The sequence below is a fragment of the Oryctolagus cuniculus genome, chromosome 8, assembly GCF_051225735.1.
Source record: "Oryctolagus cuniculus isolate XC-2025 breed Fujian yellow rabbit chromosome 8, ASM5122573v1, whole genome shotgun sequence".
Lineage (NCBI taxonomy): Eukaryota > Metazoa > Chordata > Mammalia > Lagomorpha > Leporidae > Oryctolagus > Oryctolagus cuniculus.
In genome coordinates this window covers 72,648,372-72,675,441 of record NC_142874.1, presented here as the reverse complement: position 1 = coordinate 72,675,441, position 27,070 = coordinate 72,648,372, and the positions used below count along the sequence as shown (strand labels likewise).

General features: G+C 38.9%; 1 pseudogene across 1 annotated transcript; it reads right to left on the bottom strand.

The window, feature by feature from the left end:
- Positions 1-864: 864 nt before the first annotated feature.
- Positions 865-22,926, bottom strand: LOC100343412 (N(6)-adenosine-methyltransferase non-catalytic subunit METTL14-like; annotated as a pseudogene). The gene is made up of 10 exons (XR_016211485.1): positions 22,729-22,926; positions 15,769-15,857; positions 15,055-15,141; positions 13,906-13,986; positions 13,134-13,225; positions 9,789-9,930; positions 6,319-6,412; positions 3,592-3,708; positions 2,137-2,347; positions 865-1,154 (listed from the first exon to the last, which is right to left on the bottom strand). The product of XR_016211485.1 is annotated as a N(6)-adenosine-methyltransferase non-catalytic subunit METTL14-like (transcript).
- Positions 22,927-27,070: the final 4,144 nt, after the last annotated feature.

Sequence of the window (27,070 nt, the reverse complement as noted above, 5' to 3'; positions counted from 1 at the left end):
GAATTGTCAGGGCCAAGATAAGGCTGAGGCAAGAGCAGGCACTTAATAAAAAATCCAAGGAGGTACCTGCTCTGATCGTGGATTAAGACATATAGCTGGAAATAATATGAAAGCAAATGTGTAGGTGTAGTAAGCAGGATCACTTTTTAAGTAAATCTAATGGCTCACTGATTTGAACCTAAATATATTACATCATGTGGGAGTACAGTGTCCTAAAAAGGCTGAGCAGATGGCATTAACTGCAAAGTAACAATGGTTCTTTTTTGATTCATTACCTTGTCTGTCGTTTCAAAATCCAACTCCAAATCCAATTAAACTAGCCTCATTACTTGCACCTTTCACCCACAAAGAATAGTTAGTTATTTGGAGCGGCATTTGGTGAAAGCAGTAAGACCACCACTTAGGATACTCACATCCCATATCAGAGTGCCTGGATTTGAGCTCTGGCTCTACTTCTACCTCCAGTTAACTGCTGATGCTCTCCCTGAGAGGAGGTGGTGATGACTCTAGCAATTTTTTTTTTTTTAAGATTTATTTTATTTATTTGAAAGGCAGAGTTGTAGAATGAGGTAGAGAAAGAGAGAGAGGTCTTCCATCCGATGGTTCACTCCCCAGGTAACCACAACAGCTGGAGCTGCGCCGATCTGAAGCCAAGAGCCAAGAGGCAGAATCACTCACTGTCCTGCACAAATCCAGACAGTGTGTGTGACAACTCCAATGGAGGTTGACCAAGATATTCCTGGCAGTTCAGAGAAACTAAAGCAAAATGTGAGCTGGAATTGAGTTCTGAAGTAAGCCTGCCAATAGAAATTCAAACGATAATGAAGGGTAAGAGGGCTTTAACAGGATCAGTGTCTTCCAAAGTTATCGAGGTAGAAAGCCACCTCTATGCACCCCTCCACGGACCCCTCTAAAGCCACCTCACTCACCTCGGAAGTTGGATCGATTTCTGTCTCTCCTGCAGCCAGCAGAAGTTCCACCCCTTCCTCCACCTCCCCTATCAGATTTAGATTTGGGAGGTGGTGATTTTGGTTGAAGTCTCTCAGTTTCCTCTGTACATCCAGTCAGGTAGGAATTTGGAGAGCTGAAATAGGATGCATAGGTCTCTGCATTGTAGTTGCTATTTGTAAGTGTTGGTCCAACTGTGAGCCAGCCTGAAATGGAGGAGAAAAATATTATCCTTTTTAGTTGCAACCCTCTTTTCTCTTATTGAATCTTTAGGGGCTAGTTCAAATCCCCAGTGCATTCTTGTAAAGATGTTCCTATCACCAACCCAATAGTGATCTCTTACAGAATGAATAACACTTAATCATGATCATATTTTGAAAACTTCCTATTTATAATCTTGTTTCTCTTCGGTTTTTACCTAAAGGAGTTGAAAACTTACATCTACACCAAAACCTGTACACGGGCATTTATGGCAGTTTTATTCCTACTTGCTAAAACCTCAAAGCAACTGAGGTGTCCTTCAGTAGGTAAACGGATAAAGTGGGTACAATTAGACAGTAGGATACGATTCAAAAGTGAGCTCTCAAGCCATGGAAAGGCAGGGGAGAACCTTAAATGCCTATTACTAAATGAAAGAAGCTGATCTGAAAAGGTCATATACTATATAGACAATTGTAATAACACAACAACAACAACAAAAGACAGGATCACAATAAAAAGACTGCCAGGGATTTGAGGTGTGGGTAAATGGAGTAAGTGGAGCACACAGGCAGGATTATCAGGGCAGTGAAACTATGCTGTGTGATCCAACAGTGGGGGATGCATGTCCTCACACATTTGTCTAATCCCTCAGAACACAGACTACCAAGAGTGAACCTTAATGTAAACTACAGACCAGGGTGATGACTCGTCAATGTAGATTCACCAGTTGTAACAAACGTATCATTGTGGTGGGGGTGGCAATGATAACAGAGGAGATGATGTGAGTCTAGGGCACAGAGTATATGGGAAATCTCAGGAACTTCCTCTCAATTTTTGTATGAACCAAACATTGTTCACATTTGAAGTTCAGCAAGAAGATGACTCAAATACATTAGAATTTTAGTTTATACCACCCTGTGTCTGTTTCCTTTATAACCATATCTCAAAGAATCAAAGTTGTTTTTGTTGTTGAAATTGAGGTCATACCTGGTCGAATTGTACTATCTCTTCCAAACAGATGAAGGCATCTTCTACCAAGACAGAAATGCTCAATTATATGAAAAATTTCTACAGGTTTTTCTATATTGCCAATTTCAGGTTCTTCTGTGATAATTAAGTCAATGTCAACATTAGCGTGAATAAAGTCCCCATCTGTGCTACGCTTCACAGTTCCTTTGATCCCCATAAGACAGTGTTCCTAAATAAGAACAGACCAATTATTTTTTTTTCTTATCAATAATCTTACTTCATAACATTTTATTTATACTTCTGATTTCCTCAGTTCCAAAACAATCCTTATTTCTACAAATTTTTGGGATATAGTTCTGTGGGCAAAAAGAGGACAGACTTTAGAAACATCTGGATGGTTGTAGAAAGACTGTCAGGCAAACAGGAAAAGCAGTTTTTCACTCTACATTTAGTACTTTCAGAAGACAGCTCTTTGACACCAGATGTGTGGGTTTTCACACACCAAGTAACTACACTTCTCCTCAGACACTATAATTCAGTTCAATTCTGACACAATCTATACCTAGTGTGTACCTCACAGGTTAAGGACTTAGTCCCACAAGACTGACCCCCAACTTCAGATACCAATCACGACTTGTCAATGTGCTTTTATAACTGACAGGCTACAGATTGGAGTGTCTAAAGACCCCCTCCTCGGGTTCAATCACTTGCTGGAGTGGCTTGTGAAATTCAGTAAGTGCTTTAATTACTATTACCTGTTTATTGTAAAGGGATGTAACTCAGGAACAGCCAGATGGAAGAGATGCTTAGGGCAATGTACAGGAGAAGGGATGTGGAGCTTCCAGGCCCTCTCTCTGGGTGCACCATGTTCCCCCAGCAACTCTATAGGTTCACCAACCCAGAAGCTCTCCAAACCCTGTTCTTTTGGAAACTTTGTTACATAGCTATAATTCCAACCCCAGAAAGTCTGAACAAGTAAGATCTTCCACCAGTGGCTCCCTAAAGAGTAAAGAGCAAAGGCGGTTAAAGACTGATACTAGCAAAGCAGAATCAACATGAAGCAGAAGTTCTCAGCAGTTCTTCAGTAGGAAAAAGAACAGAAGAAGAAACAAGTCTGTAAACTGGCCAGCTATGAATTTTGCTATGAATTTTTGCTCTTCTTTCTGAACCTAGCAAAACAAAAAAAATTCAGGGTATGAGGAGCATTAAAAGCCCACATGTAATATATAAATACAGCAGTGTAAGACATACAGGAACATATATATTTCCCTCTCCAGCATGGTGGTGGAGACTGATCTAAGATAGTGAATAAAACATTTTAAACCAACTTAGATATATTCCTATACTGCTCAAGGCTACTTTTACAAGTTGAAGAAAATGACTTTTTTCCAGCAAAAGTAATTGAACAGTATACAGAAATTTGGAAAAGTATGAGAGAAAATAACGAGAAAAACAAAACAGAAAAGGCAATACCTTTGTTCTCTGAAAAACAGCCTTTGGGTCTAAAATCTTAGACTTCCCAGGATTGTTTTTATTGGTTTTAATTCAACAAATATCTTCACATCTTCTGTAACCCCACTTGCATAAACACTAAAAATAACAAATAAACAAAAAGAAATGCTTAATTTAAGCAATACTTCAAATAACCAACCAGCATTAAACAATTTTCTTGAGACACTAAATTCCCAAGTGTCAAAATGGTTTTGGTTTTGTTCTAGTGGAGAAATATAAGAAATGCTAGTCTCCAAATAGACTGAAGCAGACACTGGCGTGCAGCAGGTTAAGCTACCACTTGGTACACTTGTATCCCTTGTTGGAGTACACAGGTTTGAGTCCCGACTCTGCTTCTGATTCAGCTTCCTGCTAACAAATCTGGTAGCTAGCAAATTATGACCTAAATGTTTGTATTCCTGACACCCTGCATGGTAGACCCAGATGAGGTTCTTGGTTTTGGCTTCAGACTGACCCAGACCTGGTTTCGCAGGCATTTGGGTAGTGAACCAGAGAATGGAAGATCCCTTTCTCTTATCTCTCCCTTTCTGTCACTCTGCCTTTCGAATAAAAAAAAATTAAATAAATAATCTTTAAAAAATAAATATGTATATAGCCATAATATAGAATATATTCATGTGAGTACTTGAAAACGTCTGTGGAAAATTAGAATTAAATGATCAGTTTATCTTGGTGTAAACATTTTGAAATCTTGCATAGTTTTTTAATAATAAACATTTCCCACAAAGTTTTTGCAGTCTCATACATCTTTTGGATACTGATTTACTATATATTGTTAAACATCAAAACATAGAAAGGATTTCATCATATCACAACCTTTAAAATACCAATTGAGCATCACTAATCCACAAATGTGAAATCCAAAATGATCCAAAACTTGAAAGTTTTTGAGTGCTGAGAGAAAACTCAAAAGGTTTTAGATTTTAGAGCATTTCAGATTTTGGATTTGGGGTGTTCAATTGGTAAAGTCTACGGAAACATTCTAAACTCCAAAATCTGAAACACTTCTGGTCCCAAACATTTCAGATAAGGGATTCTCAACATGTATTACCTTCTACTGTCATCATAGATAAATAAAATCTTAAAAAAAAAAGACAAAACCTTGTAATCTTTTTTTTTTTTTTTTTTTTTTTTTTTTTTTTTTTTTTTACAGGCAGAGTGGACAGTGAGAGAGAGAGACAGAGAGAAAGGTCTTCCTTTGCCATTGGTTCACCCTCCAATGGCCACCACAGCCGGCACGCTGTAGCTGGCGCACCACGCTGATCCGATGGCAGGAGCCAGGTACTTATCCTGGGGTGCAGGGCCCAAGGACTTGGGCCATCCTCCACTGCACTCCTGGCCACAGCAGAGAGCTGGCCTGGAAGAGGGGCAACCGGGACAGAATCCGGCGCCTCGACCGGGAATAGAACCCGGGGTGCCGGCGCTGCAAGGTGGAGGATTAGCCTTTTGAGCCGCGGTGCCGGCCTTGTAATCATTTTCAACCTAATTTGGGTGAGGGTGGCGATGAGACAAAAGACCTAAAGACCAAAGTCAGACATTAGAGCTAAAAAGGATAATACCAATATACCTATTAAAACCTGCATTTCTTTCTACTTCCTTGTTTTTCCAAAGCATCTTGAGTTACCCCAAACAAAATGGTGATACCCAATTGCTATATATATTACCTTGGAGTTAATAAATGACAAGCAATGATACCACCTAAAAGCCTCAAACTCATTGTTTATATAAAGAATATCAACTAATTGTAGAATTTCAGAATTTGAGCACAAATTTATCTCACTACAGTTCTACTTGTTATCAAATACAATGTTAAATTCTTCACCTGTCAAATGGATGGCTCCCTAAATTACCATGACTAAATGAGATCATTTGCTATTTAACAGGTAATATGTTCTAAAATTGGAAACTATCATCCAATAAGACATCAAAGAACTTGAAACCTACAAAGTATGTCCAAAAGTCTCAGTGTTTGATACCAACTGAATTGAGACCAAAACTGAAGACTGCGAACATCTAAGCAGAAAGCTCCCCTTACACTTTGGTTAAAATATTAATTTGTTTCCTTTTGGCAAAATACTCCAATCAATAAAAAAGGAAGAAGGAAAACAAAGCACAACACTGAAACACAACTAAACATCTTTAAAAAAAGAAGTATTATGACTTCTTTCTCATGCTCACTCATTTTTTCAAACTATGTGTTATAATTTGCTGTGTTTTCCAATTTGACTTCTGGCTTCCATTTGGAATTCAGGTGTCAACGCTATCCAGAGTAACATTGTACAGCTACTAATAAAGAACAACAAATGACATGAAGCAGCTCATTACTGTGCTAAAATGTGGAGCTTCAAATCTTGAGAACTGTTCTTTTCCGAGTTGCAATAAATTTTATTTTTAAAGGGCTAGATACATTTTTAATGCTCTTTAACTGATTTAAGGAACTGCCTTTTTAAATCTTTTCTGAACATTTTTTTCTTTTGAATATTTTAGAACTATTCAAGCAACAAAGGATAAAACATTAACCTTCACACTTACTATGCAACGTATTATTACTTTTTCTTATGAATTTAAACATTTGCTTTAAAAAGACACCATCTTCACTATGTTCCTAAAGTTGTACTTACAAAATGCATGAAGTTTGTATTCCTTAAATAAAAGGTTTCTTTGGGGGAAAAAAAGACACCATCTTACCACTCTCCCAAGGTCCAATCCTTCCCCGGAACCACACCAAAGAAATATAAATGATCGGGGGGGCTGCAATTTCATCAATTTCTAACTTCATAATCTAGAAGAAACCAAAACAATATTATCACATAAAAGCATTTTGTTTTCAATTCATCCTAAATCCAAAACAACCATCAAGACTTATTAAGATTCTGAGTAATATGTTCTTTTTTTTTTTTTATTTTTTTTATTTTTTTTTATTTTTATTTTTTTTTGACAGGCAGAGTGGACAGTGAGAGAGAGAGAGAGAGAGAGAAAGGTCTTCCTTTGCCGTTGGTTCACCCTCCAATGGCCGCCGCGGCCGGCGCGCTGCGGCCGGCGCACCGCGCTGATCCGATGGCAGGAGCCAGGAGCCAGGTGCTTTTCCTGGTCTCCCATGGGGTGCAGGGCCCAAGCACCTGGGCCATCCTCCACTGCACTCCCTGGCCACAGCAGAGGGCTGGCCTGGAAGAGGGGCAACCGGGACAGAATCCGGCGCCCCGACCGGGACTAGAACCCGGTGTGCCGGCGCCGCTAGGCGGAGGATTAGCCTAGTGAGCCGCGGCGCCGGCCTAGCTCTTGTGTCTTTACTGACCAAACCTCATGGAACAGCTAGAGAAAATAAAGTTTAGCAGAACTACTAATCAAAGACATAATATTCATTGCTTAAATTTTCTTTTCTTTTAATCAAATTGACAAAGACATTCTTAATATTAATACTCAAATTTGATGAGGATATAGTGAACCAGACATTCTTTAAACAGTACTGGAAGGAATGTAAATTTGTACAATCTATCTGAAAAAATTCTCATCAACAAACATCAAGAATATTAAGACCTGGGATTCCTACACTGTGTAATTTCTGATTTTTCAACAATAAGCACAGATTGCACTTATAATCAGCAAAGAAGAAACTGTTTTAATGTGGTAAGAGCCATAAAAGTATAAAGTACCAAGATACTAAAGCTCACAGGCAAAAACATTGAAAAGAACTGGAGGCAAATCTTGAGAAATAGTTTTAAAAGTAACTACAATGAACTCAGAAAGGGACACACAGGACTGAGAGCAGTTTCTCCTGACACAGCAGTCCTTTCCTCACCCTACCTCTCTCCTACATGGGATACTCCTTGATTTTACTCATTGAAATACTCTTTCTGTGGTTTTAAAACATTCATATTGTCCTCATTCTCCTCTTTAATCTCTGACCGATTCTTCTTCATATTTCTTTTACACATGCCCCTATAATGTAAATATCCCCTTCAGGCTTTACCGTCAATCCACATTTTACCTTACCTGTGACACTACCCTCAAACTCATCTACTTGCATGGGTTTAATAAGCTAAGTTTCTTTTTTTTCTTTAAGATTTATCACTTTTTAGATTTATTAATAAAGATTTATAAATAATTTTATTTATTTATTTATTTGAAAGTCAGAGTTAGAGAGCAAGAGAGGAGAGACAGAAATCTTCCATCTGCTGGGTCACTCCCCAAATGGCAGCAATAGCCGGGTCTGGGCCAGGCCAAAGCCAGGAGGCAGGAGCTTCCTCCAGGCCTCTACATGGGTGCAGGGGCCCAAGGACTTTGGACCGTCCTCCGCAGTTTTCCCAGGCACATTAGAAGGGAGCTGGATAAGAAGTGGAGCAGACAAGACTAGAACCAGTACAGATGGCGGCTTAACCCACTGCGTCGTGGCGCTGGCCCCAAGATTTTCTTTACTTACTTGAAAGGCAAAGTTACACGCACACACACACAATCTTTCATCTGCTGACTTCCTAAATGGATGCAATGGCTGGGGCTGGGCCATGCCAGAACCAGGAGCCTGGAGCTTCTTCCAGGTCTCCCATGTGGGTGCAGGGGCAAAAGCACCTGAGCCATCTTCTGCTGCTTTCCCAGGTGCATTATCAGGGAGCTGGATCAGAAGTAGAGCAGTTGGGTCTTGAACTGGCCCCATATGGGACTTTGGCATCACGCACAGGGCTTAACCTAATACACCACAACGCTGGCCCTTATGCTAATTTTCTAAAACCTCTTATTTGAGACCAGTTCTGTCCTTTGAATTTATGTTCCTCTTACCTCTTCTACTTGAATGGCTCACATATACATAAAAACGAACACATTCAATATTATCTAACCCCTCTAACTCTGCTCCTCTTCAATTCACATTTTCTCATTTGGTAATGACCCAATTATCCCAAGACAAAAACCTTGAGTTATACTGGATTCTTCCTCATCCAATCACCAAATCTATCTCATAAACATTACTGAATTTATCACCTTCTTTCTAATCTTACTACTATATATCTTAATTCAGGGTCCCTTCATCTCAGAACCAGGCTATTGGAAAAGATTTCTAATTGCTCCTCCCTCACCAGACTTCCTATATTCTAGTCCAGCCTCCACACAGCAATCTAACCATTTTACTAAAAACTAGTTAAAACCTCTCAAGGGTTTTCAAAAACATCTTTCATTAAGATATCTTTATGTGTTCAGAATAAGGCCCAAGATCTTAAAACAGAAACTGAAAATAATCCCAAGTCCATGTTTCAGGATCAGTCTCCCTTCCAGACCAGACATCATGTTTCGGGTCCACACCATTTGATTTGCTATCCCTTCTGCTTGGAATCCCTATCCCACATTTTTCTTCCCCCTGGCAAATTCCAAAATTTCTTTTATGGTTTAGGTGTCAAATCCTCTATGTTCAAATGTCCCATCTTCATACGCTTGGTCAGTTATCCTCATATCATGTTATACAGTTCTCATTATGGAATCAACAAAGTGAAAAGATAATTATTGGTTTAAGTCAATGTTCATTCCATTAAACTGTATGCTATTCATGGTAAAGTACCAAGTCTTACTCATCTTTGACTATCCAGTACCTAGTACAAGTGGTACTTGATAAGTATTTCTTATTTTTGGTATTGGTCAGTAAAAACAAACATTTATGTAACTAACTGAAGTCATCAACTTATTTATTTCTTTACATTTTAAAATATTTTATTTAGGAAAATATAACTTTATCACAGTTATATTATAATGATAGTATGCATGCATACTCTTTTTATGTATACTGTTAAGTTCCTTTAAAAAATGGTTTATGTCCGTATGTGCATATATGACAAACACACACACATTCAGATATTACTAAAACTAATCAAATACAGAATAAATTACTAGTCATTCTCTCTGCTTTTAGGCCTTTCTAGTTATATATCTAAGGTCGCTAAGAAGGTATTCTGAGTCTTTGATAGCCTACTTACCATCTACTCTATTTTTACCTCAAGGAGAGGAATCAAAGATAATATTTTTCAATGTCCTTTAGGCCTTCAGCTACAACAAATACTATAAATCTATATTTATAATCCCCACAGTAGTATGGATATTTTGATCTCACTTTCTGATTGAGCAAGCATATTTATTTGAAAAACAAATTAATCACAATGTAAAAAGTGTCATCATACATCATCCCAAGTCCAGCATTTTTCATTAGCAGTGATACCAGTCTCTCTGTAATACTCTTCTAAAGGGGGCTCCAGAAGAATCACGTCAAACTTGGGTGTTAGTTCTCTGATGTCAAATGCTTCTATATCTGCTTGTAAGTACCTATTTGATTAAAACGCAAAAATCAGATTTTTAAATGCGATTTTATAAGCAATCACAAGTTAATTCCTAAGTATCTTTTCATGGAGGTCTTCGTTCTTCAGTAAAGACATTAATCTACCAAGCTCTTTCTTAAGACGTGGACTTAATTACACTACAAAGTAAAAATCAACTTATTCCCCATGGATATCCTCTTGTTTTAACACTGAAAATCCATACTCAAATGTGAATCTCTGAACCTTCTTTTATCGTTATCTGAATTTTCTAAGGAATATTATATTACTTTTTCTTCTCAATTGTTCAGTTAGGATATGAAGACTATTTCTAAGTTTCAAATTCTTCCTTCTAAAAACTAATTTCTAAATATGGACATTTTCTTTTTTTTTTTTCTTTTTTTAAAAAGATTTATATATTCATTTGAAACACAGAGTTACAGAGAGGCAGACAGAGAGGAGTCTTCCATCTGCTGGTTCATTCCCCAAATGGCTGCAATGGCTGGAACTGGGCTGATCTGAAGTCAAAAGCCAAGAGCCTCTTCAGGATCTCCCATGTGGGTGTGGGGGCACAAGGACCTGGGCCATCTTCTACTGCTTTCTCAGGCCACAGCAGATAGGTAGACCGGATGTGGAGTAGTGGGACTCGAACCAGTGCCCATATGGGATGTTGGCACTGCAGGTGGCGACACTATGCCACAGTGCCGTCCCCTGGACATTTTCTTTGGCTAGTTTTTCTCATGAATAAAAATATTTGTATTAATAGTCTTTTCAGATTACCAACCTCTACTGAAGAGTTATGTTTACATACCATGAAAGTATTTTAATTTGAGCGGTTGATTCATACCCTAAATGCCTGCAGAAAATGGGACTAGGCTTGGGCGAAGTGGGAGCTAGAAACTAAATCCAGGTCTCCCACTTGGGTGACAGAGACTCAACTACTTGAGTTTATCACCTACTGTTTCCCAGAGTGCATTAGCAGGAAGCTGGAATCAGGAGCTAGAACTGGGACTTGAACCCAGAAACTCTGATGTGAGACATGGCATCATAACTGGCTGCTTAATGATGAGGCCAAACACCTGCCCCAAGAGTATTTTTAAATATGCTGAATATTATTGTGTATGTAGACTTTCCCACATACTGAGATTTCTTTGATGTTCTTCTAATAACTCACAGGTCGTATTTTATTAAATATAGAAAACATGCAAAACAACTTAAATGGGAATATTCTACAATAAAACTCTCAATTTCATTCCAACTGAAGTATCAGTGAATGCAAAGGTTATGTGCCCCCCCAAGAAAACAACCCAATCCACATAGCACTCTAATATTTTTTAAAACATTTAAGATCTAGAATTTTTAATGATCTAATAAAGCCTAGTTCAAGAACATATATCATTCTATTTCTCCTATATATTGAGATAAACAGTCTGCTTGTTACATCAAGTTTAATCATCCTATTTTCAGGAAAAGAAAAAACAATTATCTTTCTTATATGTTTGGTTCTCCTTTTACCTAAAAGCATTCCTCTCTTAAATATTAAAATTTGGAAAGTTATTCAAAGCAGAGAAAACAAGTACTTCTTTAATTTTCCATGTTTTCCCTCTTTGGAAGTATACTTACAATGATATAAATTATGAAAACTTCTTAATTTAAAAGCAAAAGTAAAAAAAATAACAAAAAAATTAATAACTTCAACATAAAAAAGAAAAATGTTTTCTCAGTGAATGTTTGTGGACCACATTTTAAATAAAATAAATTTGCAGACTTTATTACTGTCAGGTTTCAATACAGTAGAGTTAGCACTCTATCATCTATAAATCAGAAAGTACAACTTTTTCTTAATCTGGTATGGTTTCTACACACATTGTCTTTGCCATGGTAAACCAAGTGTCTTAAGAGCTAAAAGGTTTATATCCAAATTTGACTGTACAATTTCTATAACTTTTTATGCTATACCTAAATTTTGCTTATAAAATCATTAAAAGTAGTTTTGTCATCAAGAGTAATGTGATAAAAGAAAATAAACTGGATTGCATCAAAATCGCAAAACATACCATCAAGAAAGTGAAGACAACTCACAGAATAAGGGAAAGACTGCAGACACTTATACCCAGAATATATAAAGAACACACACAGATTATGTGAACTCTTACAATTCCATAACTTTTCAAAAATTCAATTAAAGCAGCAAACTGGAGATTTCTCCAAGTATATTTAAATGGTCAACAAGCTTATGAAAAGTTGTTGGACATCATTACTCAGCAGGAAAATGCCAATTAAACCCACAATGGGATACCACTTCACACCCTCTGGGGTGGCTATCATCAAAAACTACAGACAATAACATTGTCCATGATGTAAAGAAACTGGAAACCTTGTGCACTGCTGGTAGAGATGTAAAATGATGCAACTACTCTGAAAAACAGTTCAGTAGTTTCTCAAAAAGTTAAACAGGGAATTACCAGAAATTCCATACATAATCATATAATGAAAAAATGAAAACATCTACCCACATAAGAACTTTTACATAAATATTCATAACAATATTGCATATAACAGTGAAAAAATGCAAACCACCCAAATGAATAAATAGAATGTGATACACACACACACTCATAGGAATATCATTGGCAATAGAAAGAAATTATGTATGAACACTTGCTACAGCAATGATACTTGAAAGTATTATGCTAAGTGAAAGAAGCTCATCAAAAAAGAACATATATTATATTAAATGAAATATCCAGAAAAGGCAATATGTAGATAGAAAGTAGATTAGTGTTACTTAAGGCTGGGGGCAGAAGAGAGGGAAAAGTAAGAGCTAACTATTAATGGGTACAAGAATCCCTTATAGGGATGAACATGTTCTAAAATCTTTTGTAGTAATGATTGCATAACTAAGTGTTTATACTAAAACCCAGTGAACTGTAGTCTATAAATTGATTAGATGGGTCATATATAAATTATCTCAATAAAATGATAAAATGCAAGAATAGGCACAGAACCAAATTGGAGCCAAAAGTAAAAAAAGAACAAAGAAAAAAATAACAACATGACTTAATGGCAAAGGAAGATACACTGGAAGCCCTGAGAACAGAAAGAGGAAGTCGAGCTAGGAAAAAATAACTTGGTTAGAAATAACAGACAAAATGGATTAATTACTTCAATATAATCCAGAGCTAGCAATAGCATATCCCAAAAACATGTGACCTACCTACATCTCTGATGAAATTTTGATGTCTATGTCCAGTGTCTACAAAATGTTGGCAGTAATCATTGTGGGGGTTTAAGCTCTGTGTTCCCTAAAGGAAAAGTCAAAATTAAATTAAAAGTATGTAATCCAATAGTGAATACATTAACTTGGTAATTGGTTTTTTATTATATGAGATACAAAGAGAAATTGAAAAACTGAAAACACAACTAAAATAACATTACTCATCAACAGTTACATGAATACAATATTATCTCACCCTAAATAGCTAAATGTAAAACCAATCTTTCATGAATATATTTTTTTAAGATTTTATTTATTCATTTGAGAGGCAGTTACAGACAATGAAAGGGAGACAGAGAAAAGCCTTCCATCTGCTGGTTCACTCCCTAAATGGTCACAATGGCTGGAGCTGAGCCAATCCAAAGCCAGGAGCTAGAAGCTTCTTCCAGGTCTCCCATGCAGGTACAGGGGCCCAAGCACTTGGGCCATCTTCCACTGCTTTCCTAGGCCATAGCAGAGAGCTGGACCCAAAGAGGAGCAGCCGGGACTAGAACCATCACCCATGTGGGATGCCAGTGCCACAGGTAGAGGATTAACTGACTGCGCCACAGTGCTGACCCTTCATGAATAATTTTTAATGCCATCTATTTTATTAGAATGATTTCTCAATAATTAAAAAAGATCTTGAAGACAAATAAGTATTTAAAAATTTTTCTGGCAGTATGGAGCTTAAATATGAAGAGTTACAAGATTTGAAGATTATTTTACCTTAAGAAAAGTACTAGAATCTTTTTAAATCTCTTCTTCATATGGCAAATTTTCTTCCTCCTGTTGCATTTCTAGTTCATCCTTGAAAAAGATTATGTAAATATTTAATGTTCAGGGGCCATTCCTCTATCATATCTTGATTAATACTCAACATAAATGTTTTCTTTCCCTACCCTAAGATGTAATCTTTCAAACTGGCATTAAAGTAAAACACTGGAGTCTTCTTTCTTTATAATGGGCTTCAACTGGTTGATTTTTTACAACAAAATAAAAATTTCATCATTATCATGAATGATACCTGCAACTACTAATGTTTTATTTACTGAATTATCTAGCCTCATTTATCTCATTTATAATACACTACATGTAAGAATTTAGCTTGAGTCATAAAAGAAATAACCACCAATGGGGCTTGTTTTATTTCTTTTAGGTTGAACCATTTGAAAATACCACTTTTATAAGCTGAAAATATTACTTATCAACAATTATACAGGGTTAAGCCCAACAAAATATTTAGAAAAATATTTAGGTTACAAATTAGGATATATCAAAATGCAACACACAAGAATATTCACTAGATTAGTTCCATCATTGAACTTTCTAGTGATTTATGGAAACTATGCTTTATCTTCTTTATTAAATATATACAACAATTAACTTGAAAAAAAATGGAGGTAGGTTTTTTGAGTATATAATACTTTCTTATCAAATAAATATTGCAATTATAATTTTAGAAATTGAGTTTTCTTTGCTTTTTCAGAAATGGTTCTATACTACTGTTTAGACCATGAGTTGCTAAAATATTTTTTTTGTTATAAACTTAACTTATTTTTAAAAATTTATTTGAGAGAGAAGGAGAGAGAGAAAGCTCCCATTCATTGGTTCACACCCAAATATCCACAACAGGGGAGAGAGGAAGCCAAAAGCTGTGAACTCAATCCAGGCCTCCCACAAGGTAGCAAGAACTCAATTATTTAAGACATCATAATTGCCTCCCAGGGTACATGTTTGTAGGAAGCTGGAATCAAGAGCAGAACTGGCACTCGAACTCAGGCACTCCAATATGGAATACAAGCATCCTAAGCTAATGCTGGACACAGGATTTATTTATTTTATTGACTATATAAAATTATTCCATTTTCTACTTGCCTTATATTCTTCCATTTTGTCATCATCTGTCTCCCCTTCATCCAAGTACTTACGTTTGCATTTGGAGCAGAGGTATCATAGGAAGCCCTAACAACAAAATATGCACATCACACATAAATATATACAAGATGTATAAATGCACATAATAATAACATTAAATAACAGGTTATAAAACAGAACAAAGAAAATTTTTCCTGATTAACTAGTAACTATTTACTCAGTTTATAAATCATCCAAAGTCATAAACCTTATTAATTAGTAATGTTGTGCTTTATTTTTACAAAAGCAACTGAATGAGACAATAAGCTGTTTGAAGGATATATTATAAAAAGAAATTTCTATATTATGTCTCATCAAAAAGCTTCTGCACATAATTACATATAATTTTAATCTGTGCTGAGCAAAATTAATATCCAAATTCATAACTACAGTATTCAAAAATTCTATAACTTTCTAAACTATCAAAAATACTATTTTCAAGGTAAAATATATTTCCTTCTGTAAAAATTTTAGAAATATGCAACTATTTCTGATATATAAGCTAATTCTTCATCTGACATTTTCTAACCTGTAAATGAGAACTATATTTTTTGAAAATATTTCATAAATTGACAATAAAATCCACACACTCCAAACCATTAAAACAACCACCCTTTCAAAATACTAACATGCCAATAAAAAGGAAAAAAACAAAAACAAAACAAATTCTTTGACCTGCAAGTTTCTCTTGTTTCAGCAATTTCTCTCTGCTCATCTTTGCTGTTTAGCACAGCACCTATGCTGTCAGCACTTTCAGCTCCCAACTGAGAAAAGGCAAAAACCAAGCCAAACCAAACAAAAAAAACTGGATCACAATGCACTACATAGCATTTCTAGGCATTTAATATATCAAGTATCAAAAATAAAAATAAAAATAAAAAACATCTCGCAGAGCAAACAAATAGATTAATTAACCTGCAAGACAAAGTGAAACACCTTGGAACAAAATCACATTAACTAAGAATAATTTTAACAGATAGAAAAGCATTTTATGTATTCAGTTATATTTGAAATGAATACATTTACCTTTAGCCAATTTCCTAGTTTAAAATAAATAATAAAACATGATTTAGTAGTGGTAGCATCTGAAAAGCAACAGTATTTATAAAGGGTGTAGAAGCATCTTATGTCCATAATCTACCAAAAATGGATCCAGTTTTTTTCAAGCTAAGTTTTTCTAATAATTATAAAATGTAATGTCACTTTTGGTTGGCAGCTGGGAAAATTTCACAAAATATAACAAATAGAACCAAATTATAGTTAAGAAAAGACTGGCTATAGAATAGGAACAATTTAGGGAAAACTTTAGAAGCCACAAGAAGAAAGGCAGAAGGTAATTCCTAGGCATTGAAAAATCTAGAGGAACACTTTTAAGTACAAGAAAGGTATGAACAAATCTGCATTAAATAATCTCTTTAGTTCAGGGGAGGCGAGAAGGCATACTAAAGTATCAGAGCAGCAAGTCACCAGCCTTGATCTCAAACACTGCCTCCCAACCTTTTATTCTACCCACTTCATATGATTCTCCTCAGTTTTCTCTAAGGATAAATCTCTTTTAATATATTAACTGTTTCTGAAATTTCAACTCCTTCATACAATCCTCCTGACCCGTTTTCTCTTTACTCAGTAGGCAATACATCTATCTACTTCCTATAGTTGGAGTGCTTTCTAACTTTCTTCGTATGATTATCTATTCCGCTTTTATATCTCAGGAGAGTACAAGTTTCTTCAAAGATAATTCTTCCATGATTATTATATATAATGATTATATATATACATATATATATATATATATATATATATATAGGACAGGTAGCCCCCTTCCATTGCTCACTTTTTTACAGTTTTTCTTAATAATTTTATATCTTAACATAAGTTTAATTATTTTCTTTTCTATTTGTGCTATTTTATAGTTTCTATCACAACTTCCAATTATTTCATTTGTAACTGAATCATTTCACCAGTTTACTTTTGTTCACTTCTTCCTGATAAGCTCTAAACTCCCTGAGGCTAAGAACCCTGACTGCCTTGTTGGGATGCATATGTTTACCAAGTAGTAAAATGCCTGATAGATCTTCAACACATATGTGTAGAATGAAGGAAGATTTTCTACTAGGATCTACATTAGGATACAATGTATGACCACAGAAATGCTTTAAGTTAAAAAAAATATTATATGTTGCAGAGAAATCGAGAAAGAGAGGAAGAGGGCTCATATTTGCTGGTTTACTTCCTAAAAGTTCCCAATGGCCAAGCCTTGGTAACATGGGTTGCAGAAGCCCAACTACTTGAGTTATCATTCCTTCCTCCCAGGGTCTACATCAGGAGTTATAAATCAGAATCAGGAATCAAATCCAGACACTCCAATTTAGGACCTGGACATCTTAGCTGCTATGTTAATATTTTTTTTTAAATTGTGAAATGACTAGATCAAGACAACAACAGAGTTTTACTATGGTGGAACTAAGTACATTACTTTAATAATTATGAAAATTTGGCATTAAACAAAGGCATATATGATTTTTTAAAATAAAGCTACAAGTTAAAGTAACAAGTAGGGAGTAAATGCTGTGGTACAGTCGGTTAAGCTACTGTTTGTAATGCCATCAACCTATATTGGTGTGCTAGTTCAATTCCCATCTGCTCGGCTTCCAATCTAGCTTTTTTCTTGGAAGGCCATGGATGGCGGCTCCAGTCCATGAGGCAAACCTGGATGGAGTTCCAGGCTCGTGGCTTTAGCCTCTGTGCGGGCCAGCCACACCAGTCGAATGGAACCTGAAGGAGGGAGTGGGAATGAAAAGAGGGCACAGAGAAGTGGAGCCAAGACAACAAGGCTGATCAAGGCTCATTTATTCTAATGTCTCGGTGGTATTTATACATAACCAGCTGTAGATCAAAGAAGCACAAAGAAGTACAAAAGATAACAACATATGTATGCAACTTTTTGGGGCCTCCAATAGTACAGATAATTTTAACAGAGTGTTCTTGATTAACATCCTCCTTCAGGATGGGAGTATATGACTTTCTTATCCCAAGAACTCCACAAGCCAAGACTGTCCTTGATTTGTCCAAAGGCTGCCTACATCTCCCCCTTTTTTATTTTTATTGAGAATGGCCTCTGTCTTAGGTTGCCTTCAGTCATCTCTGCCCTTACCCGTCATTGGTAACTCTGGCAGCTTGGCCTAGAGTCCTGTCTTAGGTTGGTACAGGATGCTGAGTGTCTTACCCGTCTTTGAGGACCATTCCAGCTAGGCATTGGGAGAGAGTTAAAAATGGATATGATATTAGGCCAAATATCAATTATTTTGATTACAAAGGAAGTTTAGTATCAAGTTTTAAATGATGGATCTCAGTCCATATAGACTGTAGCAAAGTTAACATAAGTTGTAAAACACACGGAAAACATCCCATACAAAGGAGGAAAAGCAATAGTGGTCCAGCCAACATTAATAACCAATGGATCCATTGGAACCCTCCAAATGATAGGGGGTTGGTAATGAACATGTGTTGCATTTTTTCTTAGCCCAAGAACTCCACAAGCCAAGACGGGCCTTGATTTGTCCAAACGCTGCCTACAAGCCTCAGCCCTGCCTGTTATGGGAGATAAAAGACGTCTGTCTCCCTTTCTCTGTTATTCTGCCTTTCTAATAGACACATACATTTCTTCCTCCTCCTCTTTTTTTTTTTTTTTTTTTAATGGAGGTAAAATTTTCTAGCCAAGCAGTAGTTCAACTGCCAACATCATTGTCTGGGAGTTACTGCACCCAACTTTCTCACCCAAAAGACAAAAGCAAACTAGGCAAATCACACACATGGTATCTTGTCAATTAACAAATGTGTTTATTAAAAGTCTACTTTGTGCAAGAAGCAATGCTAAGGTAGATTAATCCAACAGGAATCAAATGCAAAGACTGCACTCAAACTCGTTATATGCTATATGACAGTTATATAATAAGTAGTGGAAGAATCAATGGTAAGGAAAATTAAGCTTATAGAAAGTGCATAAGCCTAAGAGATTAAGATAAATTTCATCACTAAGTTCTGGGTTGCACCATGAAGATAGATGAAATTCAGAAAGGAAGGAAAGCAACTTTGAAAAACCATAAGGTGTATACTACATAAATCCTATCCCAGAGAGTAATAAACAAGTCTGTCATGTTCACACAGAGAAAGGCAAGTGAAACGCTCAAGCTACTGTTTCACGGGGCATTCTTGGTTTGCATCCAACTGGAAGACCAGGAGATAGCTAGTAGACCAGAACGAGCGTGAAAAGGCCTAAATTACAATTGTAATTTGCAAACTTACCAGCTCTGTGACCTTGCTCATCTCTAAGCTTCCATCATCTAATTTGTAGATTTGAAGAAAGGATTTAATAAATGACAGTCATTATTAAATTTTATGCACTTAGTAAGCTCTTTGAGGGTCATTACTTTTGGTGCCAAAACAATTTTCATGGGGGACAGGGCAATATTTTGGACTGGAAATTACACACACACACTCACACACACTATACATATATATACTCCCACATCTGTGTGCATGTATATATACATATATGTAAAATGAGGAGGAAAAAATAGTAGAGGAAAAATATGGTTGGTGGAGGAAGGGATGGTTGGGGGAGAGAGACCCAACACTGACAAAAAATGGCCACTTATTTAAAAGAAGTTTGAATAAAGGCGTCAAAACTTCAACGTAATTTTCTGGTTAAGAACTTCAAGTACTATACATCAGAAAGTGTAAAACTGTTAAATCAACAAATAAAAAAATCTTAAGCCCCCCCAAAATGGAAATTATGAAAATCTGTGTCCCTAAAATAAATGCAATAGTGCAAGTCTTTTCCTCCAACATGGACGACCTCATTCAAAGGGGGAAAAAAAGGACAGAATTTTACTCATATTGCCCAGTATATGTAAAACAAAACCTGTTCATCATTTGCTAGTTTACTAAACAGCAAACAGTTGCATAATTCAGAACCAATTTGTTACTATGTCAAGTGCATTTTTTTTTTTTACTAAGATAGAATGGAGAAGTCTTCCATGCTAACAAGTAGCTTTAAGTGGTCACAATTATTTACCCCACTTCTTGCCTGAAACATCAGAAACTGATATGTACTGATTGCTCCAAGCATAACATTGGATAACCTTTGCCATAGCTGTGGTTTACTGGAACTTCCCATACAGACAATACTCGAGCAGCTACAAACTTTGCTCACAGAATTGTTTAGAGATTCATGTAAAAATAAAAGATGTCATCCCAGACTTAAATTCAGGAGCCATTTGGGTGCTGACATCAGTTCAAGAAATTGTGCAAAATGAATGACAGTTCCCTGCCCCCAAAATAGAAAATGCAAACACTTAAGAGCTGCTGTTCTTTCCCCCCAAAAATTGCAGTATCCTCACTTCAGGTGTACTTGCCATTTATGGAATCTAACCACTTTTAAAATGCCACTAAAAGTACATCAAACTGACAGACTTTTCTAAGCATTCAAGTGATTTCAACGGTCACAATGAAGCTAAGAGAGACGTCAACTATAGACTTACTCAAATAATTGACTTCCTCCTCCCTCCCTCCCAAACACACAAGACTCCCTCCCACAGAGAGCAAAGTTGTTAACTGAAAAACAAGATAAATAATATGCTAGTCCATTTTACTGATTTTAAAGATACTGCAATTTTTATATACTTCAATGATTTTTCAATATTTCGCAGCTGTTTGGCTTTGCAGCACAGCAATTCATACACTATACTGTACAAAACTACCAGCCAGACTGGAATGATGTATTAATAGAAGAAACCATCATGCTTATTACATTACCAGAGAACAAAAATACAATGAAGACAATTTTCACTGTACACAGTTTAAAGAAAGGAAAAGGGGGAGGAGGAGTGTGTTGAGCAGCCAACCATCCCTGCACTGAAGAGGGGCAGGTAGAAAAAACCTTAGATGTGGAGCTACTAAATCTGGTCTAATATTTAAGACCATAACATTTGAAGTTCTGATTTTCGTTATTTACTTCGTAACTAAATGATTTCCTTCTGGAATATACTTGTAGTCTTGTTAAGATTTATGTGTACTCACTCATAATTCATTTGTCAATACCTACTAGAGTCTCTGATACTTTTTTTAGTGTAAAACTAAAAAATCATTACATGAATGTGTTTTAAGTCAAAGATTAAAGTTTAGAATGTGTGAGTGAAGCACCTTATGCGGTGGCAACAAATGTTTTTTAAAATAACATGATAAAAGAAGTTGGTAAAAAGACTTCAAAAGGATACCTGGATTGTCCAATAGTGAAATGCCTGAGAGACAAAGGACAGATCTGATTCCGAATTCCCACAACTTCAACAGTATATCACAAATCTGTTCATCAGATCATAAAAGAGGACAGGTTTCAGGTATGCATTTACTAGTACTAAATTATTTATGAAAACTAACGGCAAAGATGCCTCATTAAAGCCTATGATCATTTCCCTAATCACATGTACTGATCTGAATGGAAGAATGGAAAACAAAGCCCTGACTTTAAGCAGATGGGGGACAATCTGTATTTTATACATGTGTACTCTAATCAGCAAACGTTAATTAACTCATACTCAAGAAGCAGTGAAAAATGGTAAACAAGACAAGCTTTGCTGAGAGGAACATAGGTTCAATATCCTGCTGGAGACGTGAGTGACCAAGGCTAAAAGTACTTAACCTCTAAACCCTATTTCACTATTGAAGAAATAAATAATAACATCCATTTCAAGGGGTTGCTGTGAATGATCAGAACATTGTGTATACACAGTGTATACATAAGATAAGATGCAGGCTCTAAAATTTTACTACTACTTATCTTCAGAAATGATCCCAAAGAAAGCACTGTTAACAACGAAGCCACATTTCAAGAATTGATGCTGACTACGAGAAATAACAAGACACAGAACACCATCTGAATACTGAAAGGAAATCTAGGGGACACGTCGCTTCTCCTTCCACGAACTGCAGTAATTTACTTATAGACCAAAGCTTTGTATCCTCCTCGTGGAGGCCCTAGCCAGACACTTGGCATGCGTTCCTTAGAGGCTACTGAAAGTAATCACAGCATTCTTTTTTTTTTCCCCCCACAGGCAGAGTGGACCGTGAGAGAGAGAGAGAAAAGGTCTTCCTTTCCGTTGGTTCACCCTCCAATGGCCGCCGCGGCCGGCGCACCGCGCGGATCCGAAGCCAGAAGCCAGGTGCTTCTCCTGGTCTCCCATGCGGGTGCAGGGCCCAAGCACTTGGGCCATCCTCCACTGCACTCCCTGGCCACAGCAGAGAGCTGGCCTGGAAGAGGGGCGACCGGGACAGAATCCGGCGCCCCCACCGGGACTAGAACCCAGTGTGCCGGCGCCGCAGGCGGAGGATTAGCCTAGTGAGGCCTAATCATAGCATTCAGTGTGGCACCACAACGACCGCGGCAGGAACTGGAAGAAAGTTCAGGTCACGACGGGAAATGAGAACAAGACCAGAGGCCCAGGGCTCAGGGTCGCGGGATCAGGAAGGCGCTGACAGAATTAGGAAGCAAGGACAGAGAAAGGCAGGAGAACGACAGTGCGGTCGCGCAGGCGCATCTGAGATCCCTCCCCACCTGGGCCATCCCTGGCTGCTGACCTGTTGTGCAAGGAGCCGTCGCCGTAACTTCTGCCGCTCTCGGATCTCCTGCAAGCGGCTATCCATGTTCCGTCTTTCACCACCCGAATACTCGCCACTCTTGAATGAACCCCTGTCCAATCTCGCGAATCACTGGAGCAAACTTTACAAGGAAATACCTCCTGCGACTGCACACCAGCAAGGATTTCCTCTACTCGGATTTCCGACGAGACCGGAATTGGCGCGCCCAGATCCGGAAGTCCCGCCTCCTATCGGACGCCTGCAATTTGACGCCACCTGGAAAGGACCCAATGAGAGGCGTTGCTGCGCTAGAGGGGTCTCAAGCCTTTTGGCCGCTGAGCGCCGCCCAGAAGTGCTCTTTGGTGGTCCGCCATGGGATCATCCAGAATCGTTTTTCACTTCTCTCTCTTTGGTAGGTCATCAGTATGGTTTAAAATACTGTTCTGATGGCCGGCGCCGCGGCTCACTAGGCTAATCCTCTGCCTGCGGCGCCGGCACACCGGGTTCTAGTCCCGGTCGGGGCGCCGGATTCTGTCCCGGTTGTCCCTCTTCCAGGCCAGCTTTCTGCTGTGGCCCGGAAAGGCAGTGGAGGATGGCCCAAGTGCTTGGGCCCTGCACCCCATGGGAGACCAGGAGAGGCACCTGGTTCCTGGCTACGGATCAGCGCGATGCGCCGGCCGCAGCGGCCATTGGAGGGTGAACCAACAGCAAAAAGGAAGACCTTTTTGTCTGTCTCTCACTGTCCACTCTGCCTGTCCAAAAAAAAAAAAAAAGTTCTGAAATGTTGATTCGCTTTTCCATTAACTCCCTAGTTGACACCCCTGATGTTTTAAAGCTTGACAGATGTCCCCCCACCCTTTTTCTCCTTAAGATGTATTTAATCGTTTAAAAGGCAGAATTATAGAAACAGAAATATTTTCCACCCATCTACTCACTCCCAAATGGCTGCAAAGCAGGAGCCCGGAACTCCATTAGGGTCTCTCACGTGGGTGACAGGGCGTCAAGCACTTCATCCATCTTCCACTGCTTTCCCAAGCCTGTTAGCAGGGAGCTGAATCAGAAGTGGAGTAGCTGGCATGCTAGTGCTCATTCGGGATGCTGGCTTCAGAAGCGATGCCTTAACTTGCTGGACCACAATGCCTGCCCCTCAGGACTCATTTTTAACTGCAAGCACAAACTCAGCTTGCCCAGAATTGAAGCCTGGCCTCTTACTACCTGAGTGACCTTGGCTAGTCAACTACCTCCTGAGCCATAGGGTTTTTTTTGTTTGTTGGTTGGTTGGTTTTTGGTGAAATAGGAGTAATAAGAGTACCTACTCAGAGTTGTGAAAATTGAAAGAATAAATGGCATCTGGCATGATGTGTGTTATATATACCTCATGATCTCATTTTTTTTAAGATTTTATTTGTTTATTTGAGAGATAGAGTTACAGTTTGAGGGAAAGAGAAAGAGAAGGGTCTTCCATCCACTGTTCACTCCCCAAACGACTGCAATGGCTGGAGCAGGGTCGATCTGAAACCAGGAGCCAGGAGCTTCTTCCTGGTCTCCCACACGGGTGCAGGGGCCCAAACACTTAGGCCATCTTCTACTGCTTTCCCACGTCGTAGCAGGGAGCTGCATTGGAAGAGAAGTAGCCAGGACTAGAACCAGCGCCCATATGGGATGCCAGTGCTGCAGGTGGAGGATTAGCCTACTGTGCTGTAGCACTGGCCCCCTGATCTGGTTTTGAAAGACAATTTTAAAAGAGGTGTTCTAAAAAATTTCTTGAGTAATGGTGGCAATATTTTTAAAAATTAATTTCCAGGGAGCATATGCCATAATACATTTTTGAAAATATGAGTTAATGTATGTTTCTTTACAGATTGGTGGCACTTTGGCCTCTGGCATAGCAGTTAAGACTCTACCTGGGACATCTGCATCATACATCAGTGTGCTTGATTTGGAATCCCAGCTTCCCTTCTGATTCCAGCTTTCTCCTAATGTGCACCCTGACAGGCAGCTATGATGACTCAAGTAGTGGAGTCCCTGTCAGCCAGGTAGGGGATCTGGATGGAGTTCTGAGAAGCTGACTTCAGCCCGACCCAGCCCTGTCTGTTGTGGACATCTGAAAATTTGTGGGCATCTGTGTATCTGCGTTTCAAAGAAAAATAAATACCCAAAAATCAGTTGGACCTCTTACCTGCTAATTATTTGAGTAGTAAACTGGTTTAAACTATTCAGCAATGATGGTAATGGACATTTGTTTACACAAATCTTTACTGCTATTGAACATTTTATATGACAAGCACCATGTTAGAGCTTAGATCCTAGCAGAAATCAAAGATTAAATAATTCAGTTTTTCTTTATGGAGGTATATTGTGTAAGGAAATTTTTTTTTTTCCTGGTAAGGTACTATTTCAGTTAATTGACTGTGGTCTTTCATTCCAGTACTTCACCTACAGCTGCTGCAAGATGATGGTTGGGCTGGGTGTCTGCAAGCTACATACATTTCACACCTTTCCCTGACAGATGACTTCCAGTAAGATTGTGCCTACAGGAGGAACAGGGAGGAAATCAGAAGGTGGAACAATGGAAAGTATTGTTTTTCTTTACTTTTACTTTGCTTCTGGCATCCAAGGGAATGGCTATGTCCTGTACAAAGCCCACAGTCAGTTAAAGCTGTTGCTCCTTTCCTCAAACCCCCAATGTGGCATCGTAGTAGTGGCCTTGCTTTTGAGCTGACAATACAACCTTCTCTCTTATGTATACCAGCTTTAAGACTGGTAGCCACTTGCAGTTAGGAGTTTCTATTTTAATTTCACTTTCCCCTTTTGCTCTTCTACCCCCATTATCTGTGTAACCATTTCTCTGTAGTAACTGGTGTCTGGTTAAAATACTTTGAATGATTTCTGTTTTCCCACATGGGAATCTGACTGATTAAAGATGCAGATGTGTACTACCTTACAGTATTTACAAAGCCACTGGAATCCTTCAGAAAGTTTTTGCAGTTTTTACAAAAATGGGAATATAATTCTAAAACCTATCTCTCCACCAGTGAGATTTTAAAACACCAGAGCACAGTAGAGTAGTATATGTGCCTACAACTAATGTGTTTTCATCATGGCAACATCAGAGCCACCAGAGAGTCTGTGTCATAGTAGGAGGAAAGAGAATAAATTGAGGAAGTTCCTACATGATTCTTCTTTGAAGAAGCAGTTTAACTTACATGCACTTATATTAGAAAGGTAAAAAGAGATCCACATTACAATGGATACATTTCTCCCTAGCTCCTTGACAATGACTCCTCTGAACGTATATGTCCAACTGCATTTTATGAGAATGACCTCCACAATCTCTGCTATGGTTGGAATGTTTTTGTCCTCTACAAAAAGTAATGTTCAAAGTTTATCCTCAATCCTTCCTGAATGAGGTTAGGTGCCCTTGTTACAGGGCTTGGTGAGGGCAAGGATTGGGGCACAGCTGGCTAAGCAACTTGTTATGATGCTGGAATCCCCTAACAGAGTGCTGACTGGAGTCCTGCCTGCTATGCTTCAGATTCAGCTCTCTGAATATTTCCCAATAAGAGCCCTCACAGCAGCCCTATGAAGCTGCCTTCCAAGACCCCCACCAAGGTGGTGCCCCGGCCTGGGGCCTCCCTGGCCGCCAAGGAGCCCAAAGCCTGACAAGGGCAAGGGCCCGCCTTGGACAGACTGCAAGCGGTGGCAGCGGCGGTGGCACAGCCCCGGCATCAGACTCCGCTGACCCCGGCCAGGGCCCGAGGTGCCGGCCCCACACTCGGCCATTGAGGAGAAGGTGATGAAAGGTATCGAGGAGAACGTGTTACAGCTCCAGGGCCAAGACCGGGCCCCGGGCCCTGAGGTCAAGCATCACAACACCAGCAGCATCTCCAGCTGGTTCGGCCTGAAGAAGAGCAAACTGCCGGCCCTGAACCGCCGCACAGAGGCCCCCAAGGGCAAGGAGGGGGCCGGCGGGTCTCCCCGTTCCGCAAGGAGGTTAAGATGGAAGTGCGGGAGCTGGAAGCCGAGAGTCTCAACATCCCCACCCTGGTAGCCAAGGCCGAAGACCTGCGGCGGGCGCTGGAGGAGGAGAAAGTCTACCTGAGTAGCAGGGCCCACCCGCGGCCCTGGGGCCCAGCCTGGGGCCCCACGCCGGGCCGCCAAAGAGCTGGCAGGACCCCAGGCCTGAGTACAATTTCCAGCCCTGGTGACCTCCAACCCCAAGAACCCCTGGCTGGCCTGCAGGCCCCGCAATGGCCTTGTGGGCCCACTCCAGGGCTGCGGGAAACCTCCCGGGAAGCCAAGCAGCGAGCCGGGGCGGCCGGGAGACCCCCTAGCAGGACAG